Here is an 18,479-nt window from a genome sequence, read left to right as displayed (position 1 = left end):
CTGATTCTCATATAGGATTGGTCCCATTAAGAAAGGCTTGGAAGAGGGTGAAATAAGAGTCTTATACCAGTACCTGGAGATATTACAGTCACTAACCCTTTCCTGACCCCTGTTTCCTGTTGCGATGACACATTTCAGTTGCTGGCTCAAGACTAATGGTTCCCCTTCTCACAAAGGGCATGACTTCCTTAGTCACGCTGAGGAACGCCTCAGACTGTTGAGAGGGTCTTACTCAGGTTGATGTAAGTTTCTCTAATTGAAGCTGTAGCCTTTGCCTCTCTTCGGCCTCATCCCACCCCACCAGGACTAGCTTCTCTGCAAATGGCATCCTGCACAAGGATGGAGCCTGCATCCTTGCACAGCTCCAGATGAGCTCGACCTCTTTGCTGCATAATCTGGAAATGGACCTGGAGGACTCAGGCTACTTGCTGGAGGAGGAAGAACTACATTTCCCTTTAGCCGCTCAGGCCGTACGTAAGACAGACTTGTGATCATCATACATAGACAGTAGAGTACCTACACAACTCTTGATGTCAGATAGCTAAGTTCTTGTCCAAGCTGGGCCACTTGTTATGCCCGAAGTGGGAGGCATAGAGGATAGCTGTTTACCTTCTTCTCTCTGCACCAGGGCTGGAATCTGAGATGAGCTGAGGTTGGTTTTAGATCTGATAAGGGATTTTATGCTATGGGTACAGAGTAAATGAGGTGGAACAGAAATAACACTGCTTGGAAGAGGAAGAGTGCGGCAAGAATATACATGGAGGCAGGGGAAATGGTTAAGCTGACTGCTGAACATAGGGAGCCAAGATTTTTATTGGGGAACCGAGTTAATAATTTCTTAGATGTACCAATATTCTAGTTGTGAGTTTGAGGTCCTTTCTAGAGTTTATCCTTCAGTGGGCAGCAGCATTATTTGTTCGCTTCTTAGGCAAACAGGACAGGGCATGTAGCTCAGGGCAGGCCAGGACAGATTCTGATCCAGGGCTGACATTAATGCCAGTGAACATGACATATTTTCCCAAGGAGCTTTGTTCAAAAGATGGTAGGGGGAGGAGCAGAGGATGGGAGATAGAGGAAGAAAGGGAGTCAGATGATCCTGTCTGGGTTCATTGGATTAGGGGATGAAAGAAATAGGAGACTCCAGTCAAAATTGTGATTGCCATTAAATATTTCACTTTCGTAGTTTATTTTATTTATTATTATTATTAAAAAAAACTTTTTGGCCTAACCGTGGGGCTTTTGGGATCTTAGTTCCCAGACCAGGGATCGAACCCAGGCCCTCGGCAATGAAAGTCTTAAGCACTAGACCACTAGGGAAATCCCAGGTGACAGAAATGTAAATAAATGTGGTTAGTTTAAGGGTCAGGGCAAAGGAAACTCCTTGGCCCCATAGAACGATATTCTTCAACTCCTTTTTCCTTCTCCACTTCTTAATTCAGACTTTGGTTTGTGGACTTCTGATGTTCTGTGGGCTTATCAGCAGGCAGCATGGCCCAAGGTCTGGACTTCAACGCTATCCTAGTTCAGTGAAAGTCTCCTTCTTTGGTCTGTGTTGTTCGCTAGAATGGTAGCCTCAGCCTTCTGGCTTCACTTCACGGATAATTAGCTCAGGTCTGGAAGCTGGGTGGCCATAAAACATGGGGGTTTTGGATGAACATTTCCTGGTTTTGATTTATCCATTTGCCTAATCCTGAGTTGGAGGAGGAAATGGTAACTCACTCCAGTATTCTTGCCTGGAGACTCTCAAGGACAGAGGAGCCTGGTGGGCTGCAGTCCACAGGGTCACAGAGAGTTGAACATAACTGAGTGACTGAGCATGCATGCATGCTGAGTAGACCAGGGATAACAACGATGGTAACAACAGCCACTGTTTGTTGAGCACCATGTTTACACTGTACCTACTTCAATCCTATAAGAATTCAGTGGAACAGGTGATATGATTCTCATTTTACAGATGAGAAACTGAAGCTTAGAGAGGTGGTGTTCCTTGCTCAAGGAGTTATGTATGTCTGACTCTAAAGCTTTGTTTTTACCCACCACTGTGCTATGTTGGATGGCTACCTTTTGGAGATCTTTAGATAAAAAGGCTTTCTTTTTTTTTTTCTGTGTAGCATGTGGAATCCTAGTTCATTTGAACCCACGCCCCCTGCATTGGAAGGTGGAGTCTCAACCACTGGACACTGGGGAAGTCCCATAAAAAGGCTTCTTATCCTTAGTGATGCCGTTTGGTCTGAAGCAGCATCAGAAAAATTTAAGATGTACTGACTCTCAACAGTGGAAAACTCTGATAGATTTTGAAGGGGACTGGAATATAATTTTCTCAGTAGTGGCAGGAGGATGGTTGAGAGACCCTTTGGACCAGAGCCTTTTGGCTGTACTGAGAACAATATCTGGCATATATATTATGAACTGTGGATCTAGTGAGAAGAATGCACTTAGTCAATTTAGGAAAGGGAGGCTGGGAAGCTCAGGGTAGGTAGTAACTTACCTCCTCTAAACTAGCTTTGGAGAGATGGTGGCTCCGGCGTTACCTGGGGTGACTGGCAGAATGTTTATCTGCTTTCTGGATCACCTACTGGCAGAGTTTGAATTCTCAACTGGCTTTCCTCAATGACTCTCTTCCAGCCCCACCTCCTTCGTTTTTTTGTTTTCTTTTCTTTTCTAAATATTCCTCCTATTATCCCTGAAGGGATGTGAACTTCTAATATTTATTTGAGTCAAATGGAATTGATAAGGTAAATTTGCTAAAAAATATTATGTAGTACTTCCTGGACTCTCTGCATTAATTGAGGGGGCAGTCATGGATAATCCTAATTAGTAGAGAATCCAAAATTTAAATAATCAAAATGTCATTTTAGTTTGGAATTGATCCTGATGTAAGCATATGGGATTCACAAATTTTCAGCTCAAATAATGGAGCTTCCCTGAGGGGGTTGAAATCCTCTTAGGGTGATGGACTTATTCTGACTCTCTGCCTGGCCCCCATGTCTACCCTCTGAATTCAGACCGGTACACATAAACTGCCTTTGCAGACAGGATCTTTCTTTTTGTCAAGTTAAAACACATTGGTAATTTGTTTTTAACTGTGCCATCTGCAGGAGAGACGAGTGCCTGTTGACAATCAGCCCAGGTCTAGGAATGCGAGATTCTTAGTCCCTGGAATCTGCAGTCTTTCACCTGAGGAGCTGAGGAAATGGTTCTGCAGCTGGTGAAGGTGACATAACCAAGCTGCTTTATAGACCTGAGAGAACTTAAGTGAGGGGAGGATGTGGAAGGGGGGTAGGTTGGAATAAGCAGGCAGCTTGGGATGCTCCTTGGTCCTGGCTCCTTGGCAACGGTTACTTAGCAACCCTCATTCACCTCTCTCGGCTGCCTTCTCCCTCCACCTCCCCACCTCCCCCCCACCACACTCCCACCCCAACCTCAATCCCCGCCACCCTCCCTTAGCTGCTGCAAGGAGCTGGAGAGCTCGGAGTGAATGACAATTTGGAGAAACAGCCGCAGCCTGAAGATCTAAGAGGCTCTAAAGAAGATGGATAAGAAAATCGATGCATAATAAAAACTGCAGGCAAAGCCACCTTGACGGAGGGCGGGTGGCTCTCTCCTCCCGCCCTTGTTAGTCTCTCTGGGCTCAAGGCTTCCATCATCGCCCAGTGTCCTCTGCTGCCTTCTTTTTTCTTCCACCTTTTGCTGTTTAGGGAATGTCATTTGCCTTGGTGGAAAAAGGGAGGAAGAAACCCAGAGGAGAAGAAAACAAAACATATGTGGGGTGTTTGTAGGGGTACTGAGTAAGGGAGAGAGGGATAAGGTAAGGATTATAAGAGGGAAGCTTTGAATGGAAATGAGTTTAAACTGCACCGTAAAGTAATGCCCTTAGGTAAAAGAAAAATCTTAAGAGTAGAAGTAGAAAGGCCCCATGTGTGAGTTGTTAAGTCAACCTCTCTGCAGAATATTAAAGAAAATGCCTAAGCAATCTTTCTGGAAGGGCTGGGTTGGCATATGGCTTGATTGATTAGATAATGTATGTATAAGTACTTACTACAGGCACATAGTAGGGATATAATAAGTATTACTTTCCTTTCTTAGAAGCTAAAATTGGAGGAGAAGACATTTTAGAGGTCCATGTTAACCAGAGAATTTGGGGAACAGTTCTGTGACTATGTATGGTTTTTGTTTTTACTACCTTCCTATCCACACTATTGAGTCCTCTCGGATCAGACATCATCCCATTCTGTTCAATTAGAACATATGATCAATTAATCAATCCTTTGTTTCTTGGTGTTTACTGAGCTACAGCTCTGTTCCAGGCAGTGTGAAATAGGTACTAGGAGCATCATGTGATACAGCTGTGATACAGCTTAGACCCTTAAAAAGGGTTTAAGTGTTATTCACAGAGTGGGGTAGAAATTCAGGAGGAAGTGGGGGGTGTCAAACGAGAACAGGTATGTGAGAATGCTTTGAAAACTGTAAAATGTCACAACTGTAAGGTCTGTTGATGAGATTTATTTCAGGATATGAAGTCCTGCACTTCAGTGGGGAGTAGAAGCGTTTCCTGGGTAGGGGAGAGGAGATGGAACTCATTCAAAGCAGCCAGTCCTTTGGGAACAGTTCTCTGCCCCAGGGAGCCATGCTGGACTGGGATTACTGGACTAACTGGTGGAGGACCAAGATCGGAGAGAACCGTTCTCTACCTGTCTTGGGCTCATCTAATCTCATTCCTTTCTTTGGGGCTTTACCAGTGGCTTAGCAGTAAAGAATCTGCCTGCCAATGCAGGAGACAAAGGAGACGTGGATTTGATCCATGGCTTGGGAAGATACCCTTCAGGAAGGCATGGCAACCCACTTTAGTGTTCTTGCTGGGAAAATCCCATGGACAGAGGAGCTTGGCGACCTAGGGTCCATGGGGTTGCAAAGAGTTGGACACAACTGAGCACGCATTTGTCCAGTCCTTTTTTGCTTGTTTGCTTTCCCTTTCTCTTTTCTACCCTTCAGAGCATTCCCAAAATTTCATTATTTCAACGGAATTTCATTATTTCAGATGTCTTCTGAATTAGAGGAGAGGTGGTGACTTTTTTGGTCTCACTATGAATGGGCTTGGAACCCACTGCCCTAGCCTCATCCTGTATCCCTCCCCAACTCCGTTTTTCAAACTCTGTCCCCTCCTCTCAGTTTGCATATATCTTGTTCTCTTTTCTCAGAATTGTTTCTGACTTCTGTGGGATATTCTAATTTAATATTTCAGTCTCTAGTCTTCTGATGTTTTTTTTTTTTGTTTTGGGGGTTCATTTGTCCTTTATTTATTATACAATTATGACTACATTATGAGACTTTAATGTGTTGGAAGCCCATCTGTGTCTTTTCTTTCTGTATAACCAGGCCCAGAAGTCTGTGCAGAAAGATAGTGAAAAAAAGCTTAATGATCATACTTTCATGACTTGCTGCCTCTTACATCAGTTCTACATCAAACACTCCCAACTTCGTGATCTTCCACCCCATCACTGCCCTACATCCTCCTTCCCCAGGTTGCCCACTCCATTTTTTAAACTGCTGTAACTTGGACTCTTTTTATGCTTGATGCGGAACATAAAACTCTCAAAAAATTATTGAAGGGGAGTAGGAACATCGGCTACACAAGTTAGAGTCTGACAGATACATGCACATGAAATGGTAAACTGGGTACCAGAGACTAAGAGTCCACAGTGTAAAAGGGGGCTTGGATTTGAAAATCTGCTTACCTGGGGAAGGTTTCCCGGAGGAGGAGAATATTGAGCAGGGCTTGGAAGAAAAGAAGGGATAGGCCTAGGTAAAAAAAGAAAAGGACATGCTAGACAGAGGTTGGTTTAAGGATTTAGAGGCAGAAAGAATAGAAACAGTTTTCCTTTGTGCAAAGCAATAAATGAGTGAGCACTGTGGAATCGCAGCATGAAACTTAAACTATAAAGCTTAAACTGAGGAGTAATCATCTGAAATTAAGAATGTGAGCCACTGCTGGCCCCTGAGAAGAAGAAAGGTCAGGATAATGGTGAAGGTAAGGGTTGTTGAGTTGGGAAGGGCTAGATGGAAGCCAGAGGCTTAGGGAGCTTCTGTTGTGACCAGAGACCTGGTCAGTGACCTGGCTGAGGTGTGGGGAGAGGGAGGGGAGTGGCTGAAGGTACAGGGAGCACATTGTTTCCCCAGAGGTTGCATCAGACTTCTTTCCCTGAACAAAACACTCTGTTTCAGCTCCCGCTGACTCATCCCTACCTTTCCCCCTTCTCCCCATTAGAGGAGCTCTCACGGTCCTGATGGAGACCTGCTGCTGCTGCTGCTAGTGGTGACAGGGACGGGAGAGGATGACGCCACTGGGTCAGGACACCTGGGTTTTACCGTTTTCTGTTTCCTTGTCTATTTTTAGACCCTAACATGAAAATAAAGAAAAATTGAAAGAACCTTTTAATCACTTCCCCTCCTTCCAGGGGCTTCCCTGGTGGCTTAGAGGGTAAAGAATCTGCCTGCAATGCAGGAGATGCAGTGTTCAATCCTTGGGTTGGGAAGGTCCTCTGCAGAAGGGAATGGCTATCCGCTCCAGTATTCTTGCCTGGAGAATTCCATAGACAGAGGAGCCTGGCAGGCTACTCTCCATAGGGTTGCAAAGAGTCAGACACGACTGAGCAACTGTCACTCACTTACTTCTCCTTCCAGGATGGATGACTTGACTATTTCAGCTGAACAGCGAGGTGCCATATTTTCCTGAGCCTTCCTGGCCACTTCATTGCTCAGGCCACTGTCGCAAACTTTTCACAGTATCTGGGAGATGCTGGGAAAGGAGGAAGTTGATTTTGATGAGAATGGGCTCCTTGAAGGGATGTTGAAGCGTTGAGATGTAATATACTCAAAGGCTTAAGCATCTTCAAAAAAGGTTATGAGATGATACTGGATCTAGGAAATGGGAGGATGGAGAAAATAAATTCTTTAGACTTGGAGTTCTTGAACCAATTTCCTAGTCTGGGCAATCCTGAGTGAAAGTTGAGTTGGAAACTCCCTAGAGAGGAGAGGTTGCAATATAACAAACGTGATAACAAAAAGCAGACTAAGTGCTGAGGATTTTAAGAATAAAGACTGTGGCGAGAAAGCCAGCAGTGGTTGAGTAGGTTAGTTCTTCTCCCTTGCGTGTATTCCTGTGACCTGTGCATGCTGAAGCTGGAAGGCCCCCAAAGAAGGTAATTTTGTCCAACCTTCCTTCTTGTCAGAACCAATCTGAGATGAAGGAAATGAATATTTATTGAGCATTTATTAGGTTCCAGGCACTGGTATACTCTTTCCATGTGTTTTCTCATGAAGTTAAATCCTCATAAAACCCTCTACACTGTGCTCAGAATGTAAGGTCTCAGCTAATAACTGGTAGAGCTGGAAGGTAAACTCACTTCTGAGTTTGGAACCAGTGCTTTTTGCAGTGACACTGTGTTTCCATTCTGGAAATTCACTTTTCTGTTGGCCAGTATGGTATCTCCAATCATATTACAGGCACAACCATGTGCATAAGGCACTGTGCTAAATGTTTTTGGGGTGATAAAAAGAAAGCCAGCGTCCCTACCTTCCAGATGCTTGAAGTCATTTAGGGAAAGTGCTAGTCACTCAGTTGTGTCCAACTCTTTGCCACCCCATGGACTGTAGCCGTCAGGCTCCTCTGTCCATGGAATTTCCCAGGCAAGAATACTAGAGTGGGTTGCCACTTCCTACTCCAGGGGATCTTCCTGACCCAGGGACGGAACCCGCATCTTTTGCGTCTCCTACATTGGCAGGCCCACTCCAGTATTCCTGCCTGGAGAATCCCACGGACGGAGGAGCCTGGTAGGCTACGTCCATGGGGTCGCTAAGAGTCGGACACAACTGAGCGACTTCACTTTCACTTTCTTTCACTTTCACATTGGCAGGCAGATTCTCTCCCACTAGCACCACCTGGGACGCCTCATCTGGGGAAGTATTGGTATATTTAAGTGTAGTGTTGGGAAACTATACACCAAGGCACTAAGACATGCCCAGTGATACAGACAGCTGAATGCTATTGGAATTCTGAGAATGAAGGGAGAATTATGCCAGGAAGGCTAGGGAAAGCTTCATGGAAGAGGAAGGATTTTAAGGAAAAATTTAAGACTGGACAAGAGAACATTCTACATGGTTGGAATGCACAAAGTCTTGGAAACAAGAAGTAAAAGACGTATTTTAGGGATACTCAATGGAGCTTTCTCTGAGCTTCTTAAGGTCAAGAATGATATATATTCACATTTGCTCTCTCAACATGCCAAAGATGTGGGAGGTAAATGTCAAAGCATACTTGTTGAATAAACGAACGAGTGACCCATTTATCCGGCACTGAGAGTTCATATGAGGCCCCTGAAAGAGATACGAACAGAACAGTAGGTTCTAATGGAGAGGATGAAATGACGTCAAAAAAACTGTTTAAATGAGATTATTCTTGAGGCAACGGGAGGATAACTTGGAAAAAAGACAGAGGCAGGGATGCTAGTTAGATGCTAGTGTAGAAGTTTGGATGAGAGATGCTGAAAGACTAACAATGGCATGGGAATAGACATGAAAGGATGGACGTATCAACACTGTGAAAGGCGTGATAAGCAGAACCCAGTCACGGATGGGCTTTGATGGGGATGGGGGAGGGGAGCGTAGGTTCGATGGAGAAGAGGGAGTCAAAGATGAAGCTGGAGGTTCTCAGCTTTGGTGATTGATAGAATACTGGTACCCGTTTAAAGAAAAAGAGGAAATTAGAAGAGCTGGTTTGGAGGATAATAAGAATTACATTTTATATTAAGTTTCTGTAGAACCCCCACTAGGTACATTCATCATATGCAGGAAGTAGAGGACTAGGGAGAATGTGGTCAGGTATGGAAGGATAGACTGAGAACTCACCTACATAGAAATAATAATCGAAGCTGTGAAAATGGGTGAGATAATTGAGGAAAAAAAGTATCCGGAGGGAAAGCTAGAAAGTTGGAGGTTTCTTTGGAAAAGAGAGAGTACATTATTGGTCCACCTTTAATGTCTTCTGGTGTTGGTACCAGCTTTTTCTTGTCTTATTCTTGTGAGGTGAGCTTAAGTCACTCTGGAAACAGAAAAGACCCTATGTTCAGCCCTCTTGAGCCTCTTCTCTACTGAAGTCTGGATCTTGACCAGTATGGTAACAGACTGGGCTTTCATGGAAATTTTTTAGCTCATCTTGCTGAAACAGATGGAGCCTCTCCTAAAAAGATGTGTCTGTCTTCTCAATTTTCAGCTCCCTAGAGAAGTAAATACCCGGCAGTTCTGTTCAGGCTAGCTTAAAGTGCTCATGCTTCGATGCAAACCTGTTTTGCACCCATTTGTGAAAGACTAAGAACCTCAGTCTGGGAAGTGGGTGGGTGGGGTGGACAGTGATTTGCTCTTGAGCCCCAGACGCTGACTTTTTCACAACTCCCCACCCTTCTTACTTTTCATCTAGAGATCTCAAAGCTCTAAACAAGCCTTGATCCTCCCTGACCCCCTGAGTCATCTTCTGCTTCCATTTTCCCAGATGGGGAAGCTGTGGGATACCATGTTTGGAGATGATGTTTGGAGTGGGTGGGCAGGTGAGGGGCAGCCTGGGGATCCAGGCACCCCTTCCCCATCACAGGGTGGTTTGAGGGCCAGGCATCAAGGTGGATCTACGTCGTTTGGTTTCAGCTTGTTCTTTTGAGGTTGTTTTATGACTGAAGAGACTCAGCTAAAGAGTCCAAGCTGGAGAAATTGAAGAACAAACAAAACCATAAAAGATGCCGATAAAATTCCTCCCAGCTCAGAATAGTCTTTGGGGCCTGTCTCGGGAATCTCAGAGTAATCTGGGAAAGGCTAATTAACTCTCACAGCCCCCAGTGGGGACCGAGATTGGACCAACGCAGGACCGAGTTAGGAGAAGGGAGCATTGAGAAAGAGAGTTCCTTTCTCTCCTCTCCTCTCGAGGGGCCCACGGTTCAAACCTCCAATTTAGATGAATTAAGACTGAGCAGGGAAAGGGGGATGGATAATGGGAAAGACTGATATTTTTGTAAGACCCCTTTTCATTAAGGAGTGCCTGCGATTCTGGGGAGGGGGCGCAGAATAAGTGATGAGGCCCCTGAATTGGAGAACGTTAAGAAGGGAGGGTAACTGGATGGGGATGAGAGGCTCCGGGACTGTGGAAATAGTGGCTGTGTATGGGGAGGTGTGAAGAATGGGGGTGAAGGTGCCTGGCAGTATGAGGGTGAGCAGTTGTGAACTGGGGTTTATGAAGCAAATGAATCTATATTTGGGGACCAGTTGAAAAGGGGTTCTGGGTGGGGGCAACTGTGTGAGAAGAGGGGAAGGGCTCAGAGCGGTGCCGAAAATGGATGGTGGGGGTGAAGAGGAACGTCTGTATGAGAGAAGAGGCATGATGGTCTCGGAGAGAATCTCAGCTGAGGTGAGTGGTTAGAAAGCCAAGGGTCAGTCTTCCCCCGCTGCCCAAACCAGCTATTTTCCTGTTCTTTGTTCCAAATGAATTAGTGTATTGGTCACAAAGAGGAATCTTGTGAGCTGGATATGACTTAGAGGTGGGAGGAAAAGAGTTGATGGGAGAGTGTATGAGGTGGGGAGCCATAGAGACTGCTGGTTTCCATGGTGATGACCGAAATCTTAATTTCTATTCTGATTCCTGCAGCAGGTCAGGAGAAGCTGTAGGGGAGAACTGCTACCTTTTCATCCTCAAAAGAATCAAAATCTGGGATGGGGAGGTGGGTGAGAGTAGGGGTCTTTAATGGGGTAGAGTCTAGTTCCAAGGTTAACTGAATTATCTACTCTGATTTCTCTAGGTAGATTCAGGAAGTCTGTGGATGGAAAGATGCAGTAAGAGCCAGTGTCCCTTCTTGGAGTTTCAGTGAATCTTTTGAGCAGCGCCGTCCTTATCTGTAAGTAGACAGGTGGACCTCTCCTCTGAAACCAGAGACTAATTTGGGTATCCACGGTCCAATGATCCTTCCTGAAAATTTCCTTGCAGCAATAGGAGCCAGTTTCTCACACACTGTATCTCTCTAGCTCTTCAAGTCGCCTCACGTAGTCTGTCTGCTGTTGAGCGGAGGACTTTGAATCAGGGGAGCAGAAGGTGATAATGGGGAGTGGGTAGAAGCTGTTGCTTCTGTGGCTCAAGTGTCACAAGTGTGAGGCCTGGATACGGTAAAAATCCTGGCTGGACAGTTCTATCTGCTTTCCCTGTGAAAGCCAGCGAGCTTGAGTTCCTCTCCAAAAGACACCTAGCAGATTGAAGATTCCACCCTGCTTCCTGTCCCAGAGTCCCTTGACTTTTGCCCCAGTCCTACCCCCTTTGTAATCAGCTCTTGAGTTGAAGTGGGCGCCCGGATGCCCAGCGACATGAGATCATGTCTTAGGCATAGTAGCTTCTATGTGCTCCCCGAATTCCTTCCACCCGCCTGACTTGTCTAGTGACTTCTCAGTAAAGCAGTTGCCAAAGCTGGCTTCTCCATCCTCACGGATTTGCTGTGGGATATTTGCTGAAAAAATATCTGTCTCCCGCTTGTCTGTCTTACACTCCCTTCTTAGCACCTAACATAGTCCCTGACTTAGAGGATCCCCAAGGAGGTACCTCTAAAAGGAGGCACCAACTGTGCTTCTTGCATAGAAATTTCCCCGTAACCTTCTTTGTCCCTATGACCCTGCTCCTATCTTGTGCCACTGGTGTCCTGGGGGCCCCTAGTTCCCCTAGTTCTCTTGCTGCTGTGCCCCCTAAGCCTGTTTCTCCTCCTGGGTATATGGTAACTCCTGGGCTCTCCCCCCTTCCCTGTCTTGTCTCCTTCCTGAGCTTCCTCTCAGCCTCTCCTAATTTCCCTACAATGCCCCTCAGCCCTGCCTATCTTCCTTTTTCCTCTCTCCCTACCCCTTCTTTCGTCAAATACTTACTGAGGACCTGCTAAGTGCCAACCAGCTGAGGCCCTGGCTGGTTGTGAGGGACACACAGGCTCTGAGCAGTTTGAGGAAGTGCAGAGTACCTGAGCAATTTTGATAGAAGGCGACAAGTGAAGGCCCCTGACCATCTTTTCCCAAAAGCCTCTTTCAGCTGTGACAAGTTGGATGGACTCTTATCCCTTAGTATTGCTTTCTAATGTTTCAGAATTTCTACAGATGGTTAATTCTTCTTGATACCTAATTTTAGTTACCTAATTCCTGCAGTCAAGATCATTCCCTGGGCTTCAATATTCAGTAAACAAGTATTTTAAAATGAGCCTCATAATCATAATAATACCTACTTTCCCATATCTTGGATGTTTGTGAAGACTGGTTGAAATGGTGGGTGTAATAGTTCCCTAAAAACTTTGTGAAGGTTAGATCGTGACTCCCTCTTAACTTCTCAGAGGAAATGCAGAAGAGCCTTTCTCTCCTATAAATAGTATAGCTAAAAAGAGAATATTAAATAATCATGAATTACATAAACTTTTAGTCTTTTCCCTCTGTAATTAATTTGTAGACAGCAGTTCCTTGATCCTTGTTGCCAATGAGACCCACGTCCCTTTAAAATTTTTTCTTGAAGAAAACAAATACTTTTCCTTGAAGTAAGAGGGACTGAGGACAGGCTTCAGAAAGGAGTCCTTAACCACTTAGGCGTGAGAACATTAGTAAAAGGAGAGATCCAACAACTGTCCCCCCACCACCACCTCTATCATGAGGTCGTTCCTTGGAGTTATCACTGGAGACGGGGATTTCTCTGATGACCTGGGAGGAGCCCAGGATTACATGGGAGAGCGGTAGTGATGCTTTTATCCCAGATGATGGATTTCCAAAGAGAAATTAAAAGTCTGACTAGGCTGCCCTGAGTCAGAAAATATCATCGAGCTCTGTTCCTATTAATGACTTAAGAGCAGCCGCTGGATTCACCCCATTACCTACAGAGGGTGGAGGCAGAAAGCTGGGGCAGAAACTGCTCAGGGGCAGAGAACGTGCCTGGATTCCGGGATCTTCCCAGCTCCCTGGAACCCTGGCTGTCCGAGCTCACCCTGATGGATGGGTTGTGATGGGGTACCGCTCTGGAGTCTCTCCATTGGATGGATCAACATGATGGGTTTCAGGGGAGCTGCTTCACTTTTCTAAGGGTTCCTTTCTCTTCTACCTGCCTCCCCTCTGACCCGAGGAAACATGTTTGGTTTCCCCAGACTCCCTCCTCAGCCCCATAATCCTGTCAGGGATTTCTTCTAGTTGTCTGGCTTGAGGCTCACCCTTGACTTTCAGGCAAGCCAGCTTCACGGCCCGCGCCGGGTAGAAACGTTGACACAGCGTGCTGGCGTTCTGCTGTGTGCAGCCCATTCTCTGGCCCAAGCATGCCCGCGCCTCTGACTGCAGACAGACCTGTCTCTTTGCTCCTCTGGCCTCTTAGGGTGGCCACTATTTTCTTCTTGGGAAAGTTTCCAATTTGGACGGTTGGTAGGTTCTTTTCACAGTTTGTTTTCATTCTCTACTGGTGCAGCTCATCCCTTTTCTCCTGAATTCCCTTGCAGAGACAGGAAACAGCTGCATATTCCCAAGGACTCTGAGCCTGGGCATTTTAAGAGCTGGCCTTTCCTCATCGTTGGCTGGCTCTCTCACCTGCAGGCTGCTGAGCAAGGAGATCCGTGCACTGCCCGCGGAGCAGCTCCTAGTGACTCAAGATGAGCAGCTCGAGCTCAAAGACTCAACAGAAACCCATTTGTAATGTGGTTGTTTTTCTTTCAAATCCTTAAGAACATAAGCATAGCGCATTATGGCAGGAGAGTGAAGTGGAGCGGGGCGGGTTTGGGGTTGAAAGAGTTCCAGATTTTAGTTTACTTCAGGAGGCCCGTTTTCCAGCATCTCCTCAGTCTGGGGTGGGCTTGGATCTTAATTCTATTTAAATCTTAAATTTTTTAGTCATTTTTACATAGTAGTGCCATCTTCTTATGACCTCAGCCTCCACTATGACTTTTTTTTATTGTGATAAAATAGATATAACATAAAATTGTCCATTTAAGCCATTTTTATGTGTGTGGTTTTCAGTGGCATCAAGTTCCTTCACATTGTTGTGCAACCATCACCACCTTCGAGCTCCAGAACTTTCTCATCTTTTCAAATTGAAACTCAGTGCCATGAAACACTAACTCCCCACCCCCTGCCCCTAGCCCCAGGCATGCCTCCACTACCATTTGCCTCAGCTTCTCCTAGCACCATTCTGACCTCAGAGGCTTGCTTGCTTCTGTTAAATTTCAGGTCCTAGGGCTGAATTTCTAGACCCATCTCCACTGCTCCCATGGACTACCTCCAATGAGCTCCTAGTGTTTCTTGGCTCAGAGTCCTGCTCTGAGAGGCAACCCTGCCCTGTGCTCCCACCCCAGGGCCCTTCTTTCCCACCTGACCCTGTGCGCGCGGTGCCCCTCCCCCTTGCCCTCGTGCTGCCAGCCTGCCCTTTCCTCTTCTGTTCCATACTTCTGCTTCGACATCCTCCCTGATGTCCTAAGGTGCCCCGGCCTTAATCACTCGACCTATCCCTCCCGCAGTCTGTAGCGTTCTGCCTGGCGGCTCGTCCCCCGTTCTTGCCTTCTTTGTGTTTCAGTTTCCTCTCAGACTGGAGGCAACCTCAAGGCAAGAGCCTCTCACAGAAATCTCCTCTGGGTTCACCTACTCCCTCCTAGATCCTCCACGCTCACAGGGCGGCCTGGGCTCCAGCAGTATTGGCCTCACTTCAGAGCTTGTTAGAAATGCAGAATCTCAGGCTCCACCCCAGACCTGTGGAGTCAGAATCTGCATTTGGACAGGATCCCCTATGCTCTTTGGAAAAGACCCTGATGCTGGGAAAGATCAAAGGCAAGAGGAGAAGGGGGCAACAGAGGATGAGATGGTTGGATGGCATCACCGATGCAATGGACGTGCGTTTGAGGAAACTCTGGGAGATAATGAAGGACAGGGAAACCTGGCGTGCTGCAGTCCATGGGGTCACAAAGAATCAGATAGGATTGAGCGACCGAACAACACCCCCATGGGTAACAAAGTGAGAGAAGCTCTGCTGAAGGAGGGATGACACATAAGTAATCTTGTAGATGTGCCTGAGTAAAAGCTACTCAAGTAACACTCCAGACTAGATTCAAACTGTGTGGATATTTTTGAAGAGGGGGAAAAGGATATTTGTGTCCTTTGAATTTATGAAACCCCATCAGAATTGCCTAGAAAGCTGGGAACTGACTCTGTGAGGCTGGGAGGGCACAGGAGACAGTGTTCTTGAGGGGAAGGCATGGGAACCTCCCAGGCGTCTGTCTCCAAGTTGCGTAGGACAGAGTTCAAGCTCCCCAAAATTCTCTTGGAGGTTGACTGATGGTGTTCACCTCAGAGTGGTACCTTGTCCCCAGCAGACATTTGTCCTTAAGGCCCTGGGGAGAGGCAGAGCTCACAGATCTCAAAATAACCTCCTGGTTTCTGTCTCCGCCACCGGTGCTGATTCATATTTTGTAGGAGGGTTGACTGTGGCTGGGAATGGCTGAGGAGCTGGTGTAATTCCCTCCTTCCTCCTCACCCCACAGAGAGGGAGTGCGGAGAAGCACAGAGAGTGGAGACAGGGTGTGGGAGTCAAACCTGTTCTTCACATAGCAATCTCCTCGTCTCACTCTTCACTGCAACTCCAAGAAGTTGAGTCCACAGCTGGGAAAACTAGGAACCGGTCTCTCAGTCTGCTTGGCTCATAGCCAGCCTCCCACTTTTTTGTTCCCTCTCCCGTCGGGAATCAGGGAGAGTAGGTAACGTGCTCCCTTGCTCTCTCAGGTTCGGGTGTAGAACTGTGATGTCCAGAAGCACACTTGGAGGTAGGAGCATGAAATTCTTTAGACCAGTGCTGGGTGCTTCTTGGTCATCTCCAGAAGAGGATGCCAGGAACTACTGGCCTTGCCTCTTTTTAGATCCTGAATGGGATTATAGAGCAACTAGAGAGCAAAGTGCATGCAAGCTCAGGCGCTCCATCGTGTCCAACTCTTTGCAACCCCCCGAACTATGGCCCACCAGGCGCCTCTGTCCATGGGATTCTCCAGGCAAGAATACTGGAGTGGGTTGCCGTTTCCTCCTCCAGGGCATCTCACCGACCCAGGGATAGAATCCACGTTTCCTGCATTGGCAGACAGATTCTTTACCACTGAGCTACCTGGGAATCCCAGAGAGCAAAATAGTTTGGGGTAAACTGGGGAAGAAGAGGTGACCTGCTGAGTGGGAAAATAGTACAAACAAGAGGTTTCCCCAGAGTCAAGGGGGGAGATTACTCTGCATCTTTCCCATGTTTTTCTGGGCTCCTGTGTCTCTCAGTTTTGCTCTATTGGTGGAGAAATGTATTTCTTGCTTTTTCCTTGTAGTAATTTTGAGAGCAGAGACCTCCAGACCATAGCCTGAGCAAAAGGCCACATATGTGTCTCTTGTCATCTCCAAGCATTTGTCCCATTGATGGAGGAACAGGTAAAGAATATGTGGTATATGTATATACAATGGAATATTACTTGGCTATGTAAAAGAAGCAAATAATGCCATTTGTAGCAACATGGATGGACCTAAAGATTGTCATGCTGATGAAATAAATCAGATAGAGAAAGACAAATATATGATAATTGCATATATATGACATCTAAAAAATGCTACAAATGAACTTATTTACAAAACAGAAATAGAGTCACAGATGAAGAAAGCAAACTTACGGTTCGGTTCAGTTCAGTTCACTTCAGTTCAGTCGCTCAGTCGTGTCCGACTCTCCGCGACCCCATGAATCACAGCATCCCAGGCCTCCCTGTCCATCACCAACTCCTGGAGTTCACTCAAACTCATGTCCACAGAGTCGGTGATGCCATCCAGCCATCTCATTCTCTGTCGTCTCCTTCTCCTCCCGCCCCCAACCTTTCCCAGCATCAGAGTCTTTTCCAGTGAGTCAACTCGTCGCATGAGGTGGCCAAAGTATTGCAGTTTCAGCTTTAGCATCAGTCCTTCCAATGAACACCCAGGATTGATCTCCTTTAGAATGGACTGGTTGGATCTCCTTGCAGTACAAGGGACTCTCAAGAGTCTTCTCCAGCACGTTACCAGGGGGGAAAGTGTGGCATTGGGAGGGATAAATTGGGAGACTGGATTGACATATACACACTACTGTATTATATATAAAATAAATAACTGATAAGGACCCACTCTATAGCACAGGGAACTCTTCTCGATACTTTGTAATGACCTATATGGGAAAAGAGTCTAAAAAAGAGTGGATAAATGTATATGTATAACTGACACACTTTGCTGAACAGCAGTAACTAGCACACTATTTTAAATCAACTATAATCTAATAAAATTTTTTTAAAAAATGCATTTCTTAGGCTTCCCTGGTAGCTCAATGGTAAGAGTCCTGTCAACACAGAAGATTTCAATCCTTGGTCCAGGAAGATCCCACATGCTGCGGAGCAACTGAGCCCCTGTACCACAACTACTGAGCCTGTGCTCTCGAGGCCGGGAGTTGCAGCTGCTGAAGCCTGAGTGCCCTAGAGCCCGTGCTTTGAAACGAGAGAAACCGCTGCAATGAGAAGCCTGCACACTGCAACTAGAGAGTAGCCCCTGATCCCTCCAACTAGAGAAAAGCCAGCAAAGCAAGGAGGACCCAGCACAGTCAAAAATAAGTAAATAAATTAAAAAAAAATTTTAAAGTATTTCTCTTTTGGAGCAGTGCCCTTTGATTTCACCACGTGTAATAATCTAATCCTTGGGTGTTATGCATGCCTGGAAGTAGTAGGGGGAGGCACTGGGGCCTGATAGTCAGGACCATGAGGCGGGGTGCACCCCAGGCCTTTCAGAATATCGATAGTGCCTATAGATAGTCGATCTCCAGCATCTCATCATTCAGAATAAATAATAACACTCCTTGTTTCTTCTCTGTGGGGTGGCATGGGGCTGGTCATTTCATCTATTACCAGTGTGTGTGCTAAGTCATTTCAGTTGTGTCTGACTCTTTGCGATGCTCTGGACCGTAGCCATTCCATGGGATTCTCCAGGCAAGAATACTGGAGTGGGTTGCCGTGCCCTCCTTCAGAGAATCTTCCCAAACCAGGGATCAAACCTGGGTCTCCTACATCTACCTGCATTGGCAGGTGGGTTCTTCACCACTAGCGCCATCTGGGAAGCCCAGTGTATCTCCCTCTTATATTTTACACCAGCTCTGGGAGCTCAGAACCACCGCTCCGCTCCAACGTTGGGTTCAGTATGTCTATGTCCTAAACACGCCCATTTTCACCATCAAACTGAAGTTTCCCTGCCCACAGGGAACGGCACCTCCTTTCTCTGGATCTTACTTCATACCAGTGTCAGTATACAGACTGGCCGACAAGGAAGAAATTTAAGGAGATTCTCCCCCACCTTTCCACTTCAAAAAGTATCTAAGATTTTGATTTATGAGAGAAGTAACAGAACTCCTCAACTTCTAGGTCAGGCTATGTTGG

General features: G+C 46.3%; 1 long non-coding RNA gene across 2 annotated transcripts; it reads left to right on the top strand.

The window, feature by feature from the left end:
* The first annotated feature begins 231 nt into the window (after window positions 1-231).
* LOC148777570 (uncharacterized) lies at window positions 232-17,647 on the top strand. Of its 2 annotated transcripts, XR_016037502.1 has the most exons (5): window positions 232-470; window positions 10,836-10,931; window positions 13,527-13,716; window positions 16,371-16,470; window positions 17,367-17,647. It is a non-coding gene; the product is annotated as an uncharacterized LOC148777570 (long non-coding RNA). The 2 variants fall into 2 exon arrangements; XR_016037503.1 differs by lacking the exon at window positions 13,527-13,716.
* The last annotated feature ends 832 nt before the right edge of the window (window positions 17,648-18,479 follow it).

Source organism: Moschus berezovskii, chromosome 6 (genome assembly GCF_049115385.1).
Source record: "Moschus berezovskii isolate FMDL1 chromosome 6, NW_MosBer_1.0, whole genome shotgun sequence".
Taxonomy (NCBI): Eukaryota; Metazoa; Chordata; class Mammalia; order Artiodactyla; family Moschidae; genus Moschus; species Moschus berezovskii.
This window is presented reverse-complemented; position numbering and strand designations above follow the sequence as displayed.